Source organism: Squalius cephalus (assembly GCF_949319135.1).
Source record: "Squalius cephalus genome assembly, chromosome: 25".
Lineage (NCBI taxonomy): Eukaryota > Metazoa > Chordata > Actinopteri > Cypriniformes > Leuciscidae > Squalius > Squalius cephalus.
In genome coordinates, this window is record NC_137146.1 from 10896188 (window position 1) to 10920163 (window position 23976).

Genomic DNA, 23976 nt, shown 5'->3' on the forward strand with positions numbered 1-23976 from the left:
ATAGGGATGCTCAATTTCAGTGGTTGTTTTAGAAGATTAGTTTGTTTAGGATTTGCAAATAAGCCCCTTTAGGTCTGAAATCTCAAAAAATCTTATGATTAATAAATTTCTTTTTCCTTACTGTTGCTATTTATTTTATGGATTTTTGATTGATTTATTTTTTTACAATGTGCTTTTGCTGGGTAACTGCTGTATTGGATAAGTCATGTTTCTGAAAAGTCTGTGCCTGCTTAAAGAAGGAGGTTAAAGCTTCAATAATATGCATTACCATTCTAAAGTCTAGGGTCAGTAAGATTTTTAATTTCTTTTTGGAAAGATGTCTCTTATGCTCACCAAGGCTGCATTTATTTAATCAAAAATACAGTAAAAACAGTAATATTGTGAAATATTGGTACAATTTAACATAATTGTTTTCTAGTTTAATATATTTTAAAATGTCATTCATTCGTGAGTTGGCAAAGCTGAATTTTCAACATCCATTACGCCAGTCTTCAGTGTCACATGATCCTTCAGAAATCATAATATGCTGATTTGTTGCTCAAGTAACATTTCTTATTATTATCAGTTTAAAACCTTTTACTGCTTAATATTTTTTGTGTAAACTGTAATACTTTTTTTCTGGATCCTTTGAAAGAATAGAAAGTTCAAAAGAAGCCCTTTATATATTTAAAAAATATTTTTTTATAAAATTATTAACGTCTTGTCACTTTTAATCAATTTAATTTGTCTTTATTACAAAAAAAATACATTTGAACGTTAGGTTGAGGAACATATTAAAGAATTTGGAAAAAGGTTAATCTTGTTATTATTACATTTACATAGTGCTATCAAAAGAAGAAAGAGTGCTTAACAGATTTGCTGACTACATGTGGTTTTAAATGGTAATTATTTTGTTTTTACTCATCTTTAGTGATGTACTAGTGCTGGTTTGTGGTGGACTACTGGTCTTGGAGGTCATGTTTCCATTCCTCACACTCATATGCTGGTTCCTTCAATAATTCACATGGTGAGTAGAAGCACTGAATAAACATAAGATATAAAGTATATACTGCAGTGGATTTTCTGAGATGCGCTCTGATAAGTGAGATGAGTCTGATAATGAGAGACTGCACCTCTGGGAACCTTTGGGAATATCAGATGTTATCAATCGATCAAATCAATATTCAATAATATTAAATGTTTTTTGAGGTATAAAGATGTATTTTTGAATAATACAGCTGAATGTAAGTGCGTGATGTTTAAAAATTGAATGTAAAATGGGTCTAAAACAAAGCAACACTGGACCCCATTTACTTTCATTGTATGGACAGAAAACACTGTGACATTTCTCAGAATATCTTCTTTTCTGTTCCACAAGAAGTCAGTCAGTCAGTTTGTAACAACATGATGGTGAGCATATGGTGTCAGAATGTTCATTTTCAGATGAACTATCACTTTAAAATGAAAAGTGAAAAATCTGCCAGTGCAGTAAGACAAAATGCACTTATATTTAGATCACACATCACCTTCCTCATAGCGTGCATGAATTTGTATCATGAGATATATATATTTTTTATTCCTGCTGTGATTAGTGTTCAAACATCTGGCACTAATTGGCACTAAATTATATCCCCAGTATGAAATGAAGGGCAGAGATCACAGAGTCCGTGAAGCAGGTGTCTGAGCGATGAGCAGATATCACCGTCTCCACCAGCCAAGAAAGGAGAGGGGGGAGAACTCACTAAGACCCTCTCGGGGAAGGGGGGGGATGTCTAACGTGACATAATGAACACTGAAGATATGAGGAATACAGATGGTTGGAAAAATCAATACCAAATGCATTGGATTTACCACGGCACAGCGCTCTGTCATTAAACGTAAAGATTTGCTTTGCTTTGCTGTATGAACAGTATTATTATGTCCAGAATATTTCACAACGTCCAAGCCAAGTGCATGTTTTTCTCCAGAATTATAGCTCATAATTACTCTCATTTTAAAGACCCAACCACACCAAGCTAGTTAATAACTATATTAGCGTCCACACCAACAGATGATAACGGTATGTTTATTCTAACTGCGTGCTACAGTTTTGTCATCTCATCTGCCACTTTAAATCCTCAAGCGTTTTAATGTCAGGTGGATTCTGATTGGCTGTTAATGTTTTAATCATTCATCAGCGTTTTGAAAACGATTCCAATGATATAATTCCTTTGTGCCATTGACGTTGTGGTATGGCCTTCCCTATTCTTGTAGAATTAGAATGATTTCTTCAGTGACTTTACAGTTATCGTTATATTTGTGGTGTGGACTTTATCATTATAGTCATCATCCTTGGTATGAATGTTTTTATTTTACGCATTTTCTCCAAGTGTTTTATTGGTTTCCTCTTAGGGCTACCTTAATTCTGACAAACGCAAGCAAAGTGTGTGAAATAACACAAGAGTCTTCATCCCTCATGTCGGTTTGATTAAATCTGCCAGGTTTTGATGAATTGGGCCAAATTCATTAGCGTTGGGTGTGTGCAGCCCTGGGTCAGGGCCAGCTATCGCAACCAAGCGGGTGGAAGAGGCTCGGAGAAAGAGTTCAGAGGTCGTCAGGAAAACTTTGCTACTTCTTAACTTAATAAATCCTGACAACCTAATCATGGGCCCGCCTTTGTGGGGTTAGCCTCCACAGATGGTGGAGCCGTTTAAAGAGATCTGGAGGGCCAAGGATGAGAGGGAAGGTGCGATTGGAGCGTCTGGAGAGATCTCCAGGAAGAAAGAGGCCAGCGGGGAGCGCCTTAACAGGAGGGAGGGAAGGGTGACACTGGCGGTGACCACGGGGGAGTCTAAAGCACTTCCATCTCTTGCCATCTCCTGCAGCTTCTGATGGGAGAATATGATAAGGCCCCCGCCAGGATAATAGGCCCCGGCAAATGTCGGGGCCTGTGAAGAACACGAGGCCGGATCAAGTAGCTGAAGCTAACTTCAGGGAGAGAGCTGAAAGCCAGGAGCCGGGGCTCGTGGCTTGGCCGTGTAGGGGGCTCAGCGAAAGGGCGGGTGTGTGTATGTGACAAAGGCCATGGATGAAGGGGAGAGCCACCTACAAAGCCCAGGCTGTCTGGCAGGATTTGGGTGCCGTGTTGCTGGTAGAGATGATGCTCCCCTCTGATATCCTCGGGAAGATTATAGCAGGAGAGAGAAGATAAAAGAAATCTATAAACATGCAACTCCTCTTCTCAGCACCCGTACAAGCTTCTGCAGAGGACGTCTTGGAAGTATCTTCGGTATGACAGCTCGTGTCTCTTTTTCGTTCCACCTTTCCATCTTTCCACTGGCGGATCTTAATAATGGCCGCTCTGTGACACGGGTCCATGGCCTCTTCCGTTAGTGGCTCATTTGTTTCCCTCCTCCTTTGATGGCTCCGTTAAAATATCTTGTGGGAGTCTCGTTCCGTTTATAAGGTCTATTGATTCAACTCTTGCCACGATCTATTATGCTTTTGTCTTGCCTTAAGTGTCTCATCTGTACTATTCATGAACGCTCCACTATATATCAAACCCACGTTTGCTTTAGGACATAATAGATATGCTTCCATGTATTTATTTATTTTCAATCTGTAATTTATGTTCTCACAAGTCGTATCTGAAGAGATTAGAAAGTGCCACGGTGTAAAAGACTCCACAAAGCAGCTCGTGGCCTGACCAGACTATTGAAGTTTTCCGCAGGGCCTTGACCAAAAGAAAGGATTTATGAGTGGTTTCTAAACACGTCTTGAATGTTACATTTTACTGAAGGCAACACATCACCAAAATATGTGTACACGCCACGCCACCCTTAATGATCAGGCCTCTTAATGTATTGAAGGAAAATTCCATGTTTCCCAAAAACTCCTCCAATGCACAGCCATATATCATTTCAGTGCTAGTCTCGAGGTGTCTGTGCAAAGAAGATTTTTGAAAATTATAGTGCCGATTGAGGATTCCTTTATTTAATTTACAGTCCTATGGACCTGTAACCACCACTGTGCTGCAGTTTATTTGGAATGTAAGTTGAGGTCAAGCCAGTGGATAACAACTTGATGGGTAATTGAGACTATTAATGTCTAAAGCAAATAGCTCTCTTGTACCGCCCCATAATATGCAAACCAAAATGGTTGTTTAAACGTCATGCTTTAAGTAAGCTAACAACATCCATTTCTGTATATTAATTATTGATAATTAAATGTAAATAAGCTGACGTTTTTGTTTGTTATAGTGCATGCTTGATAAGAGACTCCATTATTAGATGCCTTGGCACTTCCATTGGCTCCAGGATGTTGTTGGTTCTGGGACAGGACTGAAGTATGGATGACCTCGCTCAAAGCGCTTTTGAAGGCAAGGCTGAAGTTTTGAAGGAAAAGCTGAAGTCAGGTATGATCAAGGTATTGATTGCCTTGAAGAATCACCTCAGTCAAAATTATTAATGAACTAGCAACCAAAATCATTAATGAGGACAGAATACTGTGGAATAAACAGCATACTACTTCCCTCAGGCATTATTAATTGATCATGGGAAGCTGAGAGAAAATGAAGTGTTTGCATAGGGAAGAAAGAATGATTGTTTTAAAATGTGTGTGTATATATATGCAGTTTGAAATTGTGTCAGTACAGTACTGAAGACTGACTGCTGTAAAACTAGCTTTGCCATCACAGATACATTCCAAACAAATTTTAATACTATTTCACAATATTACTATTTTTTACTGTGCTGATCAAATAAATAAGCATAAGAGACATTAAGAAATCTTAACGATCCCAAACTTTTGAACGGTCATTGATATATATGAACAAGAGTCAGTGATTAAAGATGGAATAAAAACAAAGTTTCCATTTTCATCGTAAAAGTCTGTTACAGTGGGTGTTAAGGGACTATATATCTATAGAAATCTTATATATCTGTATAGTGACCCTCTGGTTCTTCAGCATGAGCTCCATGCTGAGATCACGGCCTTTAAGGTGCCTGTGCACTGTCAATCCAGCCTTCATTAGCCCTCTCTCAGAGCCTTGCCTCCTCTCTCTCTCCCTCATCTTTGATCTCTTCATGCTCGCTCACTTCTGCATCAGATGGATGGAATTAGAGATAGAGAGATCCTGGCCATTCCGCATGGACCTTGACACAGTAGAGCCAAATGATGAGAGCGAGAAAGATAGAGTAAGAACGAACGAGAGCGAGTGAGATCACGCAGTGCCTTAATCTGACTCTTTCCCTATATTGCGTACCAGCGTTGGCCTTAAGCTCCATGGCACACTGTAGAAATGCTTTAGACTCCCTATAGATGAGGCAAAAGGTCTTTAGGTCACAGACTTAAAACAGTGCTGGTCTTCAGACTTATCACCCTCCTCTTAACCCTTTCAATGCCATTGACAAGTTATCTCGTCGTTTATGAGAAAGCGCTTCCCTGCCAAATACGAGTTTTTACGGCTTTCTGTGTTTTCACTGTTATTAGGTAGGGGGCGCTATTATGCATCTTCTGACAGAGAATTGAATCTCCTGATCAAAACAGGCAAAGAAGATGCAGAAACAAGCGATAGCATATGTAATTATATGCATATGTAAAATAACGCGATCATCAACATTAAACAGCATATAAATCAAAACTGCCTAACTTTACTGAATGAAATGTCGACCCAGGACGAGCTATAAGACTGTGCAAACTTAGGGGATGTTGATGGACTCTGATGGGTTTTTTTAAAAGCAGAGGGTCTGTTCTTTCTTTTTAATATATTGCATGTTCAGATATTCATACAACAAAATATTCTGGGGGCCATGAAATTTTTGTGAAAATGATCAAAAACGCTGACGTGGAACAGCCAACTTTAAAAAAGAAAAGAAACGCTGGCTGGGAAAGAGTTAAGCACTTTTGCCTTCTTGGACATTTCGAAAATAAACTCTATTATAATACATTAAGTTTATTTAATTAGTCTAATAATGGTATCACTAGATTATTTTGTCATTTGTAATTTTTCTGAATCAACAAATGTAATTTCTGCCATGTCTTAAAGTGGCTATATGTAAGAATTTTCATGTATTCATTTTTTTTTTTTTTTTTTTTTTTTTTTTTTGCCAATGTTTGAACAGCTTGTAACGAAAACAACACCTTCCCTGACTTCCTAGGTTGTCTTTGAAAGCCTGTAGACTGATTTTTATGTGATTTTTAGGGTTATACACCATTTTTTTTTACATTTTTATTGTTAAAGCAAGCAGGTTAAACTTTCTTCTCCTGCATCCTAGTCTTCTTCAAAACAGAATGGCAGAACTGCAGAAAGGGTTTTTTTTGTTTTGTTTTTTCACTGCGCACTCTACTGTACAGGCATGAATTTGCATTTCTTTCAGTCTAAAGCTAATTCATTTCACTTTTAGTGTGAAAAGACCTTTACATTTGCCAAAAATATAACTTTTTTTAAAATTATTAAACCAAACAAGCAAGCTCAGGTGAGAAAAAGTAATGCAACACATTACTTTTCATAAAAAGTAACTAAGCAACACAATTAGTTACTTTTTTAGGGAGTAACGCAATATTATAATGCATTACTTTTAAAAATAACTTTCCCCAACACTGGTTACGTGTGCTCGAGTGCAAACACATTCAATAAGTTGCTGGCTGCAGTTCATTTGACAACCACCGGTGTCGCTAATAAAAAGGGTTTCTGAATTCTACATATAGCCTCTTTAAGTTTACATCTTAAACATTTTTGGAATAAAATGGCTGACTGTTAAGGCTTATTTTATGGTTAGAATTTTATGTATCATTCATACCATTTTTACAATTTTTGCATACTTTTGTGGAATTGCACCGTAATTGGTAATGATGCACCGTACAAAATATTCTGGTTTCAACTGATATTTACCTTATTTTTTATGTTTTCTTTTCCCGTGTCCATGGTAAACTAGTACATTAACTTTTGAGTGCAGGAAAAAAACATTATTAGGGGGAAATTATAACACAACTTTAGTAATTTGTGTAAAACATTTCTTAATAATCTCAATTATTATGTTTAAAAGTATGATAATGTAAGCAGAGTGTGCTTCAATTTATTTTTCAATGTTTAGTGTGTAAAAGAGTTTTAAAAAAAAGTCGATTTTTGAAATTGTTTGTTCACATTTGCACATTTGAAACTGATGATACTTTTATGATGGATTTTCTTATTCTAATATTGCTGGGACATGGTAAAAAGTAGCAAAAATAAATGATCCCATGACTGTTTTGATTTGATCTTCATATAACAAAACGTTAAAAAAAAATCTGTTTAATAAAAAACTATTTGTGAGACATAAAAGAGCTCATAGTTGAAGAAACACATGTAAGTGAATAGAAGTTGGGGCGTTAGACCTACTTCCTCTTGTTCTTTTATTTAGTTACACAAGAGCAAATCATTCAGTATTTGTACGTAGTGGAATTGCAGTATTACTGAAAAAGAGAGCTGAATATAAAGCGAGACCATGTGATGCTTTATTTTATGACCTTTCCCCATCTTGCCTGTGACTGGCATGACCCTGTCATAGGCTTCATAATGCATGCGATTCTATACATAGGAACGCCATAACATTACCATGGCCACTTTGCTTTTGCGTTAATACGGCACTCGGCCGTTTTTCTTGGTTTCGCTACCGGGCGCTCACAGTAATCAAAATGATTCAACAAATAAATTTGCCAATCAAAACAGACGGGCAGAGAAGCACTCTGCCTTATTTTAATGCATATCAATTTGATGGCTAGGAATAGTCGCTGCATATAGCAGCGAGAATGGAGATGTTTATGCCGAATCTGCTATTTTCATCTGTGTGATTTTGTCCTTGTGGTGCCAGTAATGGTTTGTGTGTGTGTGTGTGTGTGTGTGTGTGTGTGTGTGCGTTCCCACAGGGGTACATTCTGCTGTCGACCCTTCGCACTGAATCACACCTACATCTGAGACTTAAACGCGCTCAAAACTCGACTTTTCACCGCTCTGCCAACGCCGACTCCAGCTTTGGCCCATTCGCGGTATGATTTGCAGACTTAATTTCATTCTTCTTTTAAGATATAACATATAAACTACATGACAAATATCCAGACATCACGTATCGAAGCAGCTGGGAAAGCAAAGCATCTCGGTATTTTGGTTAATATCCTCAGGAGATTGTTGAGATATTCCCCGATAAGGCAAATAACCGTGGATCAACTTTTGCCTGCCTGGCGCAGTTTTTAAACGTAGCGTGCTGCATAAATATTTCACTGATTTGTTTATTTATTTACTCGAGCCGTTTTATTAGAAGGAATTTTTCTTGGAAATGCCACAGCTAATTTCCTGGCGTGGGGCGCGAGATCGAGAGGCCCAGGCAGAGTTATGGCGTACACAGTGCATTTGTGTGATGTGAGCCAACACATTAAACTCACAGGAGAAAACGGGCTCAGACAGAGAGAGAGAGAGAGAGAGAGCTGAAGTAGCTGTGTATATCTGCAGAGGAAATACCTTTTTTCCTCTTTCATTTGCCTTGCTCACCTGCAGCTGTTTTAAGCATGACACAGGCAGTGCATCTAAGGAAGAGATATGCGGCGCATTAAACATACAAATCAGCAGCAGACTCCGTAGCCTGAACCCGTCATCGCCTCCATATCTGATGCAAAATTAAAGCAGATATTTATACTGAAACCAACATTACAGCATTAGTTTTCACTATTTTCCCTGAGCCCTTCTCTCTGTGTGTGTGTATGTTGAATACATATTCATTTCCCTTTTCTTATGTCAAGAAAAAACACCTTCAGCGATGTCAAACACACAGTGATCACAGGCTTTCCGTTTTGTTTTGTTTTCATTCTTTTTTTCTTCTCCCATGAAAAGATCCTTCACATTTTTTTCAGCAAATGTAATGTCATCTTTCTACAAAACACAGCACGCCCGTTTTTGAATCTGTCATATATCTTAAAAGTGCGCTCGTATTTTACGGCTTGCTCGCTTTTGTTTTTTAAAACAGAAGTCAATAGGTAACGTTCGAGGGGGAGCGTGTTTGTCAATTTGCCGTCATTCTTATTATTTGGTTTTGTGTTTGATCTCGAAATAGATGTGTCTTCACGAATTTGCCTGCAGTTCCTTACAGTGCAGCAAAGCATTGTCTCACCAGAACACTGAAATGAAAGGTGCAAACTCAGCTTATGTAATTCATTCCTTCTCTTTTTCTTTCCAAATACAAAAGAATGATTGGTAATGATGCGGCTAACTGGTGTGAGGTGGAGAATTGTTGGTGCGAAATTAACTAAAAGTAGCAACATTACCAACTTTTCCAATAGCGTGACAAAAATGTAAAAAATATTTTTTCTAATAGTAGGGAACACTATGTTGTTTTTATATCACATTATATCACGTAAACAGTTTTATAGTTGAACAAACTGAGGTGTTAATCACAATTTCTAATTTAGTTCGGACAGTTTAAAAGAATCTGTTCAAAAAATAATTTCAGTCATGATCAATGATCAGTCCTTGCATAGTTGTGCTTCTAACTCCATCCATCTTATTTATTATTGAATGAATGAAATAGAACGATTGCTTTAGGTTTGAAAAGTTCTGGAAATGTTAGTTTATGGTAGCCTGGGTTTCCCCATACTGCCTTGAGCAGCGCGATTTTATTCACGCTGCAAGGTAGTCTGGACACCATGGACTAATTTTTCCCCTGAAATAGGGAACCAATCACAGAACGGGGAGGGAGCAGGAAGACGATGACGAAGTATATGCGACACACCGAAGCAGTTTGTTTATCTATGGATCCAACATGACAGACGTAAAAATATATGCATATTTTTAGGAACACATCTACAAAAATATGCCTGTATTTCAAGTTGATAAAATAATTTAAAATCCACATCAGTTTATTTGTGCCGACGCGCCACGCCCTCCCAGGATCTATAACGTTACCAAGGCTACTTCCACTTTTAAAAATGCATCACAACCGCGCGCGCGCGTTCTGCTTGCAGTCGTCAAGATGGATGCTGAGGAGTTGAAGAAAAGAATAGCTAGTGGAGATTGTAAAGTTGTCGACAATACGTCATCAAAAATCAAGTCTAGTGTGTGGGAGAAATTTGGAGTTATCTGAAGAAAATATTGTGAAAGGCTTTGCTGCAAACATTTTCGTGTTGGATAGCCGCAAATGTGGAACTTCATCCCTGAGGAAGCACGCAGATAACTGGTAACAAAGCAGCTCTATCGAACGGTATTTTTCATATTTAACACTGTTAAGTATGTGTGGTGTGCAGGGTGTGTTTGAACCCAAAATTGTCAGATGTAGGCTAGACGAAATTGTGTGGCATATAGTGGTGTAGCCGCGTCTGTTCGATTTGTGTGGTAACGTTAGCCATGTTCTTCATGTATCGGCCTTTTGACAGCTTCGGCTATAATGGTCGTGTAATAACTTCTGTATGACCTGGCAATAAAAATGTTTGTAAGTGTGTCTATAATGTGATAGTCTAAACTGATTTTATTTCGGGTGCGGGTCGGGTGTCGGTTCTATTTTAAGCGGGTCGGTGCAGATTTTTATTAGTGCTGCTGTTGGAAAACGGGTCGGGTGCGGATTTACAAAATCGGACCCGTGCAGGACTCTCTGGTGTACACATAAATCTCTGACCCATCGTCGTCTTCTTTGAATATCTGTCGCTCTACATACGTCATCTGGTATAATTTGAAATGATTGGCTATGAGCTGCGTACAGGCGCATTTGATAGACATTCGTAGCGCCCAATAAACGGCTCTGGGCATTCGTAAACCACGCCTCAAATACGAGAAAATGTACATGTGGTTTCCAGACCACGTCTCAAAGAGAAAGTGGTCTGACGTTAGCCAGGCTAAGTTTATGGTTTAAAAAAAAGAAATCCTAAAAAAAGAAATTGTTTCTTGTACGTTAGGAATTAGTTCTTTAAAAATAACTAAATATGAACTTTGTACTAACATTAGGGGAACATTATTTGTTTACTGAGCAGATACATAAATTCATGTTTTTGTTTAAATTAATGTTTTGTGCAATTCTGTTATGTTTAAATGCATATCACCATCTTAAATAGCTTAAATGTAATTAGATATTTTTGTTGAAAGCTTTTTTATATATATATATATATATATATATATATATATATATATATATATATATATATATATGAAGAGTTCAGATGCAAAAGCCTCTAAGTGCCATCTGAAATTTTCTTCTAGAATGATCATTTTTATCTAGCTCGTATATTTAAGTTCAGTAATTTCACTTAAATGACAATTAATAGGTAATCTTCATTGCCATTTAAGTGAAATTATTGAATTTAAATATAATAGCTTGATAAAAATGATTATTCTAGAAGAAAATTTCAGATGGCATTTAGAGGCTTTTGCATCTGAACTCTTCATATATATATATATATATATATATATATATATATATATATATATATATATATATATATATATATATAATTTATATATACACTCACCTAAATGATTATTAGGAACACCTGTTCAATTTCTCATTAATGCAATTATCTAATCAACCAATCACATGGCAGTTGCTTCAATGCATTTAGGGGTGTTCTCCTGGTCAAGACAATCTCCTGAACTCCAAACTGAATGTCAGAATGGGAAAGAAAGGTGATTTAAGCAATTTTGAGTGTGGCATGGTTGTTGGTGCCAGACGGGCCGGTCTGAGTATTTCACAATCTGCTCAGTTACTGGGATTTTCACGCACAACCATTTCTAGGGTTTACAAAGAATGGTGTGAAAAGGGAAAAACATCCAGTATGCGGCAGTCCTGTGGGCGAAAATGCCTTGTTGATGCTAGAGGTCAGAGGAGAATGGGCCGACTGATTCAAGATGATAGAAGAGCAACTTTGACTGAAATAACCACTCGTTACAACCGAGGTATGCAGCAAAGCATTTGTGAAGCCACAACACGCACAACCTTGAGGCGGATGGGCTACAACAGCAGAAGACCCCACCGGGTACCACTCATCTCCACTACAAATAGGAAAAAGAGGCAATTTGCACGAGCTCACCAAAATTGGACAGTTGAAGACTGGAAAAATGTTGCCTAGTCTGATGAGTCTCGATTTCTGTTGAGACATTCAGATGGTAGAGTCAGAATTTGGCGTAAACAGAATGAGAACATGAATCCATCATGCCTTGTTACCACTGTGCAGGCTGGTGGTGGTGGTGTAATGGTGTGGGGGATGTTTTCTTGGCACACTTTAGGCCCCTTAGTGCCAATTGGGCATCGTTTAAATGCCACGGCCTACCTGAGCATTGTTTCTGACCTTGTCCATCCCTTTATGACCACCATGTACCCATCGTCTGATGGCTACTTCCAGCAGGATAATGCACCATGTCACAAAGCTCGAATCATTTCAAATTGGTTTCTTGAACATGACAATGAGTTCACTGTACTAAAATGGCCCCCACAGTCACCAGATCTCAACCCAATAGAGCATGTGGTGGAACGGGAGCTTCGTGCCCTGGATGTGCATCCCACAAATCTCCATCAACTGCAAGATGCTATCCTATCAATATGGGCCAACATTTCTAAAGAATGCTTAAAGGTGGTATCAGCGATTTCAGGCCCAAACATAAATGATCACATTCATCTAATATTTCCTAACGATCCGCTAGCTGCCCGCCCCATAAGCATGCTGTCAAAAAAACGCGTCTCTCTAGGTAGCCTAGGCTCTGAGATCTGCACACAAAAACAGTTGGTATCAACATCACTCAAAACCAAAATAAATAGTGTTCCAACCAATCATCGACAGGGGCGGGTGTTGTGAGGTTTTGCGCTCGTGCACGGCTGCCTATGACGGCTGCACGCGAAAACCTCACAACACCCGCCCCTGTCGGTGATTGGTTGGAACACTATTTGTTTGGGTTTTGAGTGTTTGGCTAAAACGGGTGAAAACAACTGTTTTTGTGTGCAGATCTCAGAGCCTAGGCTGCCTACAGAGACGCGTTTTTTTTGACGGCATGCTTATGGGGCGGGCAGCTAGCGGATCGTTAGGTAAGATTAGATGAATGTGAACATTTATGTTTGGGCCTGAAATCGCTGATACCACCTTTAATAATGCTTGTTGAATCAATGCCACGTAGAATTAAGGCAGTTCTGAAGGCGAAAGGGGGTCAAACACAGTATTAGTATGGTGTTCCTAATAATCCTTTAGGTGAGTGTGTGTATATATATATTTTCAATTATTATTAATATTATTATATATATAATGTAAATAATGATTATTGCTAATAATAGTATGCAAATACTTTTTCAGTTTTTCTTATTTAAATTTTCATGTTTTATTTAAGCGTTACTTGCCATTTCTTTGTAATTATTATTTGTGAAGCTTACTAGCAATTTTGGAGTAAAATTGTTTCTACACCATTCTACACCATACTTTAAATAATGAGTACCAAAGTGTTTTTCCCAACAGCACATCAACATTTAATCATAAGCAAACTGAAATTGGTGCAATCTACAGAATGCACAGTCAGCAGGCTGCCGTCAATAATTGTCACAAAAGATATGCACAACTTGGACATTTGTCACTTTTTTATTGGATGGATATTGTGAAGATGAGACAGGAAATGATTGTGGAGAGAGAAGAAATGGGAATAGGATAAATGCCAGAATCTGTGAAAACCTGTGTCTTCTAGTGAGCATCATGGCTCAACATGAATGGAACTATCGCTAACCGAGGTCATGGCTCTGACATTACTAAATGACCCGTATGGACTACTTTTACAAGACTTTTTTTGACCTTTTTAGAGCCTGGCGAGACAAAATCTGTTATTTGTCAACAGGTGGATGGAAAAAGCCTAGCATTTTTTTCCGAAAGTGTATCATCAAAACCATACCGAGAAAAACTGAAAAGTAAACAAACAACCATAGCAATGAGCTTTGCATTTGCACTGTTTATTTCATGTAAAATGAAGAACAGGCTAAATGTTTTAATTTTGCTGCCTTTTTTTCTTTTAGTCAAGTATTTTGTATAGTGCTTTTCACAATCCATTTTGTTTCTTTAGCTTTGCTGTTGGTCTGTTCATCGGATGTGCTCGTATGACACGTATTTCATACATTTACAGGCAAAGCTTACCACGAAACATCCCAAATGTTTTGTAAAAAATAAAAACTTAATTTAACATGTTTCATGGGTCTTTAGCTAAATGTATCTTTTTCTTAATCATTTTAAATTATTTAAACTTTGGCCATCCATAGCATTTACAATACTGTTCAAAAGTTTGGGGTCTTTTTAATAAAGGAAATTTATAATTTTATTCAGCAGAGATTCATTAAATTGCTCAAAAGTGACAGTAGAGACTTTGATACTGTTACAAAACAATTCTATTTCAAAGAAATGCTGTTCTTTTGAACTTTCTATTCATCAAAAATGCATCACTGTTTCCACACAAAATATTGCACAGCACAACTGTTTTCAATAGTGATATTATGAAGAAATAAGATGTTTTTTTGAGCAGCAAATAAGCATATTAGAATGATTTTTGAAGGAGCATGTGACACTGAAGACTGGAGAAATGGCTGCTGAAAATTCAGCTTTATTTAGTTATAATTTCAATTAAAATGGAAAACGTTATTTAAATTGTAACAAATTACTGTTTTTACTGTATTTTTGATCAAATAAATTGGTCTTGGTGAGTGTTCTTTAAAAAATAAAATAAAATCCCTGACCCCAAACTTTTGAATTATGAATCTATGATTATATACTTTTGTGTCTGGATAAATTCGTTTGGACAGATGTTGGTAGCATACAAATATGCTCTCAGACTAAAGCAACTGTAAATGACTGGCCCTTTTTAAATATGTGGTCATGTGACAAAATGTAGTTTGCTAGGAGATGAGACAACTTACCACATTCTCCCTTATATGCGTTTTTCCTCCTGCTATACTACATACATTTTACAGGTACTCACAGATGCTCTCTCACTCTCTTTAGTGGCATGATTCTGCTTTTTTGTCTTTGCTTCTCCCAGTGCAGCTCTGGATTTTCGTTAAACCCCTGTGGCCTGAGGGTCAGATGCTGGGTTGTCTGGAAGGAGAGAAAGAGGGAGAGTAGAGAAAGGGAGAGAGAGAAGTAGTTTTTTGTAAAGAATACTCCACTACCAAAAGATCATCCATGAGGGAGTATATGCTCCACATCAACCAGCGAGGCCAACATGGAAACTCTAAGCCAGGGCTTCCCCATGTGGGATCCTTACTTGTAATTGCCCCTTCTCATGAATAGAGTTCATAAAGTCACAAAAAAATAATTTACTTGTTCTTTCTTCTGTGAAACACAAAAGGAGATGTTAGGGAGAATGTCTGCTTTCCATCATTCCATTGCATTTTTTCAGCAAATACTGACTTAAATATTAGTCTGTACACCACACAGAATATATTCTGTATATGTGACTAATATTTAAAGGGTTAGTTCACCCAAAAATGGAAATTATCCCATAATTGACTCACCCTCAAGCCATAGGTGTATATGACTTTGTTCTTCCAGCCAAACACAATCAAGAGTTATATTGAAGCTTCCCAGCTTTATAATGGGATTGAATGGGGTACCTTCGAATTTGAAGCCCCCCAAAAATGTATACATCATAAAAGTAATCCATACGGCTCTAGGGGGTTAATTAAGACTTTCTGAAGCGAAGCGATGTGTTTTTGTAAGATAAATGTCCATATTTTTAACTTTATAAACTATAATCACTGGCTTCCGGTAACGGCCGTATGTGAGTCGAGTTCCTGACGTATTGACGAAAGCGGAAGCACAGAGGATAGAGCAAAACAAAACACCTGTCATGAATTAGAAGTCTAAAATGAGAAATGTCGGAAGATATCGATATAAGAGAAGAGGAGCTTGAGTTTGTTGCCCAGCCCTATTTATTTGAGCCGCGAGAGGCAACTACTCTTAAAGAAAGAAGAAAGTCATACACGGATAAGAGTAAATTATGGGATAATTTTTGGGTGAACTAACCCAACTAATATAAGATTTGTTTGGACTACTTCTATGGGTCTTTAAAAAAAAGCATTAAAGCTCATGTAGTCCCTTCACTGTATGGAAAAGAAAACAGCTTATTTTGTGTTCAGTGGAAGAATAAAAATGTCATTAAAATGCCATAAGAGTTTATAAATGATTTCAGAGGTTGTAGCACCTTGTTTGGATCTGGTTTGGACTTCACCACCAACTGTTGTGATTTCAGCAGTTCTCCTACCATTCCCTGCCTGGCCATTTTTAAAACGAACACAGCCTGATCTTGGTATAAATTTCACCCCCCAAAAAGAGAGAGAGAGAAAAAAAGCCAATCCTTGGCCAAAGGATGATATCGTATTCATGCACGGCGGGGTGCAGCTCCAATCATTAATCTCCGTCCAACATGTGAGAAATCCTAGAGATGAATAACCGGGCAGAGAGCACGGCGTGACCTCTGCATTAGAACAATGGACCCTCATGTGCTTTCCAGCTTAGCAGACAGTCCGGAATTTCTGTTTGGAAGCAATAGCTACTGTCTATATAATATTTAAGGCCTATTCATGGAGTAACTGGCAAAGAATAAAAGGGCTTCCGCTGCTCGCATCTGCTGGAGAAGGATGTGGTCCTGTGCCTGCTCCTCCTCTCCTGCCTCTGTGCAAATAGCACAACATAGGAGACAGTTGTTTCTGGCTGCCCCTATGCCTGTCATGGCTGTCAGGAGAAATCCCATGAATTATGACTCTTCCAGATGTAAGAGATTTCTAAGTTGCCTTGAACAGCCTGCGGTTTGTGGTGAGAGACAGACGGAGAGAAAGAGAGGCAGAGAACGAGAGAGGAGTCCATACTTTGTCTCATTTGAAATGCTCATGGTCAATGTTTTTTCCTCTTTTAACTCATTTCATTTTCTCGCGTTCTTTTTTTTTTCCGGTCTGTTATACAAATCTACCATTTTGTACCACTTAAGCGAAGATGAAATGAACAATAGAGTTCAAAAGAAAGTGGAAAAACACAATGATAAAATCACTTTATATAGTTTCCTAAAATTCTTTTATGAGGGAAAATCTTTTTCTGGATATTTTTGATTCAGAACATTTAGAAAATCAATTCATAAGCACATAAAATAGTTTTGTTTTATTTGCATTACACTAGGAACTCTATTAGACATATGTTTAGAAGTTTTATGTGTTAAAAAATATTTTTCTGTATGTTATAATGCAATACAAAAGACAGGGAAAAACACAATGATGCAATTGTTTTATATTGTGTCCTACTATTATTTTATGACTAAAAGATACTTTTCCAACAGATTTTGCTGGATATATTTGGTTTAAAAAAATCGACAATTTATACATAAAATCACATTTTTTATTTAAATTATACAAAGTACGTCACCTTTCTTTCTTTCTTTCTTTCTTTCTTTCTTTCTTTCTTTCTTTCTTTCTTTCTTTCTTTCTTTCTTTCTTTCTTTCTTTCTTTCTTTCTTTCTTTCTTTCTTTCCTTCTTTCTTTCTTTCTTTCCTTTCATCAATCCATTTAAGTGTCTTTTAAAACACACACGTACATGTTACTCATAACTTTGCCGTTTAGTCAGTGGTGCTCATTAAGACTTTGGGGAAGGACAGTTTATTTGAAATTATTAAAGCATTAGGTTCACTAATGTATCAGTTTAAAACAAAAATCAATAACTGAAACCTAATCTGAGTCTCGTTGGAAACTCTTCTGGCTGGATATTTTCCTCGCTCTGCTCTTAAATGGTAATGCAATTTGCCATCACTAAAACCTTCCCTGTAATTGCTGATTGCCCTGGTCTGAGCTGAACTCACATATTAGATATGTTCCAACTTATTCCCTTCCTCGTGTCACATGCACACTTTGATCAGTGTAACCTCCTCAAGCACCTGGACATTATTATTATTTCTCATGTCAGCTGTCACACTAGTCATTGCTGTTCCACCTTACTTAGTCCACCTTAAACACTCTTAATGACGGGCTTAACATGGGTTTCCCCAAACCCTCGCCGCGCATCAGTGTCTGTGAGTCCTGCATGGAAATGAAATGAGCTAAATGAGCTTAATTTGGAGCTGGATGTATCTGTGTGGCTACTTCAACATCTGCTAGCGATTGCAGGGGATTCGTCTGATCAGGAGTCAGGCTATGAGAACCAGGAGGCATAATTGTTTTAATTCAACAGTACGTTTACCGCATTGGGTGTTTATGTGTGCATTTGATTGTTTTGAGAGTTCAGTGGAGTTTATCTTTCACACATGACTCATGAACTTCCCAGACTAAGAACTCAGAACACTTAAAAGGGATAGCCCCCCCTCCCCCCAAACACACATTTTATTTTTTTTTTATTTTTTATTTTATCATCTTTTAATTTTGATTGTCATTTCAAACCCACACTGTAAAAAAAAAAAAATGCTGCCTTTAGTACAATCAACCATTTTAAGTCCGTTTAATGTAATTTAAGTTGAAATGACTTAAATATTTAAGTCGTTTCAACTTAAATTACATTAAACGGACTTAAAATGAGTTAAATCTTGTTTAATTGCTTATTTTTTATTGCTTAACTTGTCATTTTAATGAGTTAGAGCAATGTAAAAACATGTGTTGTCATAACTTCTAATCATATATTTTTTTATAGTGCATATGATTCTTTTTTTTTGTTGTTTTTTGCGTGAAACGCCAAATAATATTCTGCCATAGTGTTCTTTTAGTATCATTTATGTACTATTACATAAATTCTACATATTTTGAATTATATCTATTTTTTCATTTTTCATTTTAAAGTTATATAGTAATATTATTATGAGCGTTTGTCATTTTTATTATTTTTTTTTAAGTTTTTAATTTAGCTTTTTAATTTCAGTTTTTGTAATTTTAGTACTTTTACTAAAGTTTTTCATCTACTATTTATTATTTTATTTCAACATTAACTAAAAGTGATTTAGTGTTATTTTAGCTAACAATATTTTTCATATGATATAAGAAAATGGGGGCTGGGTCAGTCAAACTTCACAATTTTGTGAAAAATTGCCATAAAACATCATAAAAATAACACGACACGTGCTATATTCATGAAAAGTCATACTTTTTTAGTATGAGGAACAGATTAAAAAAATATATTATTAAAACTATCCCTTTAAAGCTGCCTTTGCTGGAAGGCAATAAAGTGTTTGAAGAAAAATAAAATGGGAGACAAAACAGTATAGAATGTGAGATGGAAAGAAAGAAATATGTCATATGTGAACATGTTTTATGGACCCATCTACATTAAGCTCATTTGATCTGAGCTTTATGTACACTGTAAAAAAAAAATGATCAAAAAGTTATGACAACGTATGTTTTTACATTGCTTTAACTCATCAAAATAAGTTAAGCAATTTTCTACTTTTTTTTAATTAGTTATACAAGATCCAAGTCAGCTTAATGTAATTTAAGTTGAAATCACTTGAACATCCAAGTTGATTGTAGGCTACTTAAAAATTTAAGGCAGCAACTTATTTTTTTAAATTATTTTTTACAGTGTAGACAATCAAACCTCTTCACCTTACAGGTGCCACTTTACTTTTTCATTACAAGCAGGTTCCTTAGATTTTTCTCAGAAGTGTTTAATGTATTTATCAGCAACATGTCCTGAAGCAGTGGAAGTAAATCTTTGTTTTATGTGAATTAAAGAAGCACTGACTGATGCACAGTCCTGTTTCGCTGGCTCTGGCACGCCCTTGAAAAACTCTACTAAATCAACAGGATTGTGCACCGGTTCAGACAAGGAAATGATTCTGACGCTCAGAAAATTCAGCGCCATTAGCATTCCGATGGCGGCATTAACTTTAAGGCACAATCTGCACTGCTTTCAAGTTGAAATGGGAACCCTGAACTGAAAAGCAGACAGTTTTGTGTAGCATTAGTGGCACCGGCAGACAGCTCACACTTCTCCTCTGGTCTTTCCTTTAGATACATCTGCGCTTTCTCCACCTCATATATGGCAAAAAAAGCTCTGAAATATGTCAGTATTTACAAGGTGACAAAAAATGACATTGCCTTGTAGCCAGAGCATGTGCTTTTGTATTGTTAGAGACTTCCTAAAAGGACTTTTGGGAAATATATGAGGAAATGCGGCAGGATAAACCGTCTTCTCTTGTTTCTGGGATGTAGTCGGCATGTATGAATATAGAAGGTGAGGCATTTGTTTTTGTAAATGACTAGACGAAATTGAATTCATATACACAATTCTGAGACTGTGCGAAATCAATTGCACATTTTTTCAAGACTAAATTGTTTACCATGTCCTGGCGGTGGTCCTCCTTAACTGAGCTTTCTTTATTCCACAGTTAATTACAATCTGGTATAATGAGAGATTTGACTTCATGGCAACACTTAAGGCTTTCTTTGAACTATTTTCTCCTCTTTTGTATCCTGTTACCCTGCGTTTCAGATCTGTTAATGAGTCTGAACACAATTAGCCCACCATTTTGACATCTTAATTGCTGCTATTTGATCCGGGAGATCGGGTTCCCTCACAGATGCAGCACTTAGCTTGATCTTATAGATTATTGCACCCGGAAGGTTCTTCCCTTAAACGTAGCTAACAGGTTGAGAATTAATGAATCTTCAGCCTTATCTTACCATGTCTTTTCACTTCTAGTCTCTCGCTGAGACACATTGAATGTTTTGCTGAAATTTCTGGCATTTTTGGGGGGATTTTCCCACTCTTCTTTGGCACCGTCAGTGTTTTGCTTTGTTGTCATGGTGCTGAGCCATCACAGTTGTCTTGGCAACATGTGTCAGTTTTCATGGAGAGCATATAAATGTCATGCAAAAAAAGAGACGATTTGCGAATCAAAGTCTCTGCTGCCAGGAGTTTGTATCGGATGGTATCCGCACTGCCATGTTCAGCACGAGTTTCAACAACCACCATAAATAGCACAACACGCGCACACTCACACGCACACACACACACCTGTCCTGGAAGTGTCACAGTTATCACAAGTATTATTACAGCGAATTATCTTTGTGCTGCTGCTTCTACTGATGATCATAAGTAGGATTTATTATGATTATTATTTTTATATAATATTATATAACACTGACCCTGGACTTAGCTCAATGGCCTGGCCATTTTTAGACCAGGTGTCAGTCCACTTTTGATTCACACTATATTGTTTCCTGGAACCAAGAGCACCTGTTGGGATTCCATTTTATGGGGACATAATGATTTTTATTCTTCTAAACACAACCCTCACAGAAAACTTTCTGCACTTTTAGATTTTCAAAAAGCATCACTCAGTATGATATATACGCTGTTTTCCCCATGGGGACCAAAAAATGTCCCCACAAGGACAATGATTTCAGAAATTGCCATCTTTGTTGGGACATTTTGTCCCCATAACGTAGAGTATACCTGAACCACAATATGGTTACTGTTAAAAGTATTTAAAAGTAACTGGTTCTTACTACTAATTTCTACTAATTCTTATTTGATCCTTTTTTAAATTCTTTACATTAATAAAATAATTAGTTTGTTATATTATAAATATACTATTTTATATAATGGCTTCAGAATTGAATAAATATTAATAATAATAAATTGATCTTTTAATCAATCTTTACTTTTTATTGTTTATTTTAATAAGTTGTTTATTGTATTATAAATATATTATTTTATCTAACTGCTTGTGAAATAATTCAAAATCGAATAATGTCAATAACAATAAATGTATTTAGAAAATTTGTCTGCAGTAGTAATATTTTAATTAATATTTATTATTCCTACCCACAAATTAACTTTTTCTTGTACAAAACCAGCAGGCCTCACATCTAGTTTGGCTTAAAAAACTAGTTTGCTTTTAAAGTAACAACCATTGCTTTGAAATTTCAGAAGGGATTTGGCACAGTTTGGCACCCAACCATGATGTAAGTAATTATTTTCAGACCGAAACAAAGATTCATCGAGCATGTCCGTCTGCCGCCTCCACTAAAGCACCGAACATGTAAATATCGGGGACCTCGTGTACTTCCTTTCTTCTTTCGCCACAAGTCCAGTGTGGAAACTTTTCGAATTTGCATAGTTTAATGCTTTTCGGTTTGTCTCCAATTTACAAAGTGAATCTGAATTTATTCTATAAGTAAATTGAAGTTTTTCATCTAAAATGCCACGGGGTCTGTTGTGTGTGTGTGTGTGTGTGATAGCTTGACTTATTGATTATGGAGCACGGTGTGCCCAATTTCAAAGAGAAGAGTAGCAGTCGCCATGTAACTTCAGAGAATTCATTTGACTCGCTAAGGCCCTTCATGAGAAACATATGTCTGTATACTACTTCAGGTAATAAGATCTGCCTCCACTTGTAATGAAAGGACCCTGTACCATCCACACACACACAAACACCACCGTAAAAGTGCTCCCCCAAACAAAAAGAAAGGGGGAAGCAATTTCTATTTTTGCTCTTAGCTTCTCAGTGGAATGAAATCTTGAGAATTTTCCTGGATCTGCCGCTGTTCTCTCTCCTCTAATAGTATGTGTGTTTGTGTTCGGCTTGGCCTGAGAGACAGTCAACTGTCAGCGTTGTGCAGATTTCTATCCGATGTGTCGGGATGAGGTACAGTGTATCAGAGAAACACTTGTGCTAATTTATCAGCACATGGTGCTGATTGACATTCCGTCTGCCCGAGGCTTGTGGGAAATCAGAGAGAGAGAGGGATTGAGAGGCAAAGCGTGAGAGAAAAAGAAGCCGATGATGGTGGGAAAAGAAAGGATGAGTTTGCATGTGGACACCCTCGGGAGGCTGGTTATGGTTTTTTTTTCCTCACTCTCAATTCAAGGACAACCGGGCCACGATCGTCTTACAAGGTCCGATTGAGTTTCTGCACCGGTTCAAAAGTGTCATCTTTTATTTTCAAGTGTTGTGTTCATAACAAGTGTTGATTGTGTTGCATATTTGTGTGTGGTGTGCTAACTCATAAATTGCTATTATATTATCTAGATGATGCTTTCAAACAGAGTTTATTAATCATGCTGAAAAAAAGAAAAAAAAAAAACATTATCCTGTTGACAGGTTTATGATGTTGATTTTTGGTTCATTTTAGACCAGGTGTCAGTCCACTTTCAATTTACGCTATTGTTTCCTGGAATCGGGACCACAATATTATATTAATTATTATTATAATAGTTATTCATATATTATTACATTTAATATATTTGTGTGTTTTTACAACACAAAAGTATTCCGGTAACACTGTACAATAATGTTTAATTGGATAACATTAGTTAACTACATTAGATAACATTAGTTAACTACATTAGATAACATTAACTAACAATGAACAATACTTCTACATCTTAATCTTACTTAATGTTATTTTTGCATTTACATTTTTAAGATCAAGTCATTTCTGTTAACAATTATTTAATGCGCTGTGAACTAACATGAACAGTTGTATTTTTATTAACTAAAGGATGAATAAATGCTGTAAAAAATGTGTTAGTTAATGTTAGTTAATGCTTTAATGTGTTACCATTAATAATTGTTTGATTCCTGTGTAATTTTTTATTTTTTCATGTGTAAATAATTGGTGTATTATATTTCTAAACATGTAATAGCTTGTGAAATAATTAAAATCTAAATTATAATTATTTTTTTAAATTAACTGAATATTTGAAAAAAAACATTGCAGTAATATCTTTATTATAATATCTTCGCTTTGCATAAAGCTGAAGGAACACTGGTGTCTCTGTGTGATTTCTTTATACATCCCTCATTCTGTCATCTCCATACAACTCGAATAAACTCGCCACCCTTACATTTGCTGGGTAACAGCCAATAAGTTTTAGAATTACACAAATGTGACAAAAAAAAGTGAGCCTAACAAAACTTTGAATAGGAATAGACTTGAATGTGAAACTGAAGTTTAATATGTGAAATGCTTCAGTGGTTATGTAGATGCAGTAGTCGCTGTCTGTGAGTGTGTTTGTGTGTGTGAATGTGTGAAAGTAAGGCAGTGGAGCTTGATACACTCCGTGTTTAGA

The 23976-nt window shown here is 36.7% G+C and overlaps 1 long non-coding RNA gene across 1 annotated transcript in view; it reads right to left on the minus strand.

Moving 5' to 3' along the window:
* Positions 1-23976, minus strand: part of LOC307153580 — a 52724-nt gene that overhangs the window by 13789 nt on the left and 14959 nt on the right. Inside the window, exon 2 of the long non-coding RNA XR_013820176.1 lies at positions 14847-15024. This is a non-coding gene — a long non-coding RNA (uncharacterized lncRNA). The remainder of the gene's footprint in view (positions 1-14846; positions 15025-23976) is intronic.